Here is a 2928-nt window from a genome sequence, read left to right as displayed (position 1 = left end):
TTTGTTCGGGGGACATATTGAAGAAGATGTTCATGCTCACCTAAGAAAGTTCAAGAGAAAAGTCTCTATGATGAAAAACAATGGGGTATCCGAAGACACTCTAAGGATGATGTTGTTCCCATTCTCCTTGACGGGTAAGGCGGACCGATGGTTGAATGTTCACCCTCCGGACACATTCACAACTAGGGACGCTTTAGCCAAGGCATTCATGGCCAAGTACTATCCATCATCCAAGACCGCAATGCTTCGAAATAAGATCCACACTTTCCAACAAGAGGATGGAGAATCCATAGGTGAAGCATGGGATAGATATCAAGACCTTATTGCTAGTTGCCCTCACCATGGGATTTCGGATTGGTATGTCACACAAACCTTCTTCCAAACCTTGTTGCCAAGAACAAAAGAAATAGGGAACGCCTCAACGGGAGGAGGATTCGATCATTTGGGTGATGAGGAAGGCATGACTCTAATCAAGAAAATGGTAGACTCCGAGGCAAACTATGGCACAAGAGTGAATGTCTTGAGAAGCAATAAGCACCATCCCGAATTCTTAGTGAATGTAGAGACTAATGCTAAGCTTGATATGCTCACCATAAAGCTTGAAGAGTTGAGTAAGAAGAAGCAAGTGAACCAAGTGAATCAAACTACCACTTCTCATGGACCATCAATGTAAGAAGTGATGCAAAGATCAACTTGTGAGTCATGTGGAGGGATGGGTCACATTTATGAAGTATGTGCAAATAACCACCATAACAACTTTGATGGAAACAATGTGCAAGAGGTGAATGCTTTCCAAGCATTTAACAATTTCTCCAACGGTCCACCTAGGCCCTCATTCAACAACAACAACCAAGGATCCAACCAAAGCTTTGCCAACCAACCTCAAGCATACCAAGATTATGGAGGTAACCAAGGGAACCAAGGTAATAAAATTTTTTACCAAGGAAACCAAGCCAACCAAGGGTTTGGTCAAGGGTTCAACCAATGATACAACAATAATCAAAGGTACAACCAAGGGCAAAACCAAGGGTTCAATCAAGGGTACAAGCTTGGATGTTGAAGTCGACCCAGATAAGGGAGATATGGTTATGACTACACCAACCATTATGAGTGAAGAATTTGTGCTTGAAGAAATTGTTGGAGCACCAAATGTGATGGTAGAAGTTGAGGAGAACCCAGAAGAAGAAGAGATGGTGATGGTAGAAGCACACTCTTTGGCCAAGCAAGAAGGAGAAAATGACACTTCAAGGTATGAAAAATTTATGGACTTGGTAAAGAAAATAGAAGCCTCCAATCCACCTTTGGTGGATATGCCTTGTTACTCCAAATTCCTTGAAGAAGTCATTTCTAAAAGAGTGGACATTAGCGGCCATGAGCTTGATGCCTCAAGTGAGAAGTGCAATGTGGTCAAGTCTAAAGAAATCCTCGTCAAATTTGATGACCCCGGGAGTTTCTCAATTCCTTGTACCATTGGTGGCCAAAAGGTGGATAGTGCTTTATGTGACTTAGGGGCAAGTGTGAGTGTCATACCACTTGCCCTTGTGAAGAGGTTAAATATTTCAAGCTTAGCCCGCACTTCCATTACAATCAAACTTGCCGATGAAATAATTAAATCTCCAAATGGGATCCTCAAGGATATCATGGTTTAAATTGGCAAGCTTTCAATTCCTACCGATTTTGTTGTGTTGGACATCCCTATGGGAAGACGCTCTCGTGTCATTATTGGTAGGCCATTCTTGGCCACGGGAGGAGCCGTCATAGATGTCAAAGAGGGAAAATTGTTATTCAAAGTTGGGAAGGAAAAGGTTGAGTTCAAGCTACCACATGCTTCAAAGAAAACCGTGGTTCAAAACATGTTTGCCGTGGAAAATTTAGAACTCCATGAGAATGAAGAAGATGAGAACATGGAACTCTTGATTGCTAAAAATAAGTGTGGGGAAAAGGGCAAGACTTGGGAAACCGAGTTCGATTCTAGCACCAATGCCCCTCCAAAATCAAAACTGGGAATTGAAAAGAAGAAGCCAAAAAGATGGAGGAAGAGATCGAAAGGAAAGAGGGTATGTGACCCTAGTGTTGAAAAAGAGACTAAGAAAAAGCTTGAAGAAGAAATGAACCGAAAATGGCAAGAGGTTCAAGATGCCATGAGTAAGTTGCATGATATGATGATGAAGAACAAGGGTTCGTGTGTTGTTAATTCTTGTGTTGAAGTTGGAAGGTTGGTGGGATCTCGGAATATTGATCCCGGTTGAATGAAGTCTTTGAATGAAGAGGTTTGGTGGAGTTACTTAAGAACCACCGCAATGTATATATTCTCTATCTCTTTAATTAAGTTTTTACCGCATTTTGCATTTAGTGACATGATTCGAAAAGGAGCTAATCTAAATTAGCTCTCTTTGCATTCATATAGTATAACTTGCATCGTATTTCAATATTGCATATAGATTATATCATGCATCGCATACTTATTTGAAAACCACTAAAAATTTAAAAAATCAAAAAATCAACAAAAACATGTATTTCATTTCCGAATTTCCTCCACACATTTATTTCCATTGGAAATATGTAAATAAATAAGTGTGGGGAGGAAATTCCATCATTTAAAATACAAAAACATGTTATTTATTTTCAAATATTCAAAAAATCCAAAAACATGTTCTTTAATTTCGAAAAATTCAAAAACCACCAAAAATCTGTCGTTTTTTTCCCATTCTCTCCCTATACTTTGTTCCATTGAGGACAATGTAAATTTCAAGTGTGGGGAGGGAAATATCCACTTTGTGTATATTGTCTATATTTTTTAATATCATTATATACTTGTAAATTTAAGAAAAAAATCGAAAAAAAGCCTAAAAATCGAAAAAAATAAATTCAAAAATTCCAAAAATATTGCATTGTATATATATGTTTGGCTAACCTTTGGCATAGACA

General features: G+C 38.7%; 1 non-coding gene across 1 annotated transcript; it reads right to left on the bottom strand.

Moving 5' to 3' along the window:
• Positions 1-241: 241 nt before the first annotated feature.
• LOC141593818 (small nucleolar RNA R71) lies at positions 242-348 on the bottom strand. Its single transcript, XR_012521879.1, has one exon. It is a non-coding gene; the product is annotated as a small nucleolar RNA R71 (small nucleolar RNA).
• Positions 349-2928: the final 2580 nt, after the last annotated feature.

The sequence above is a fragment of the Silene latifolia genome, chromosome 7 (assembly GCF_048544455.1).
Source record: "Silene latifolia isolate original U9 population chromosome 7, ASM4854445v1, whole genome shotgun sequence".
In the NCBI taxonomy this organism is placed as follows: domain Eukaryota; kingdom Viridiplantae; phylum Streptophyta; class Magnoliopsida; order Caryophyllales; family Caryophyllaceae; genus Silene; species Silene latifolia.
This window is presented reverse-complemented; position numbering and strand designations above follow the sequence as displayed.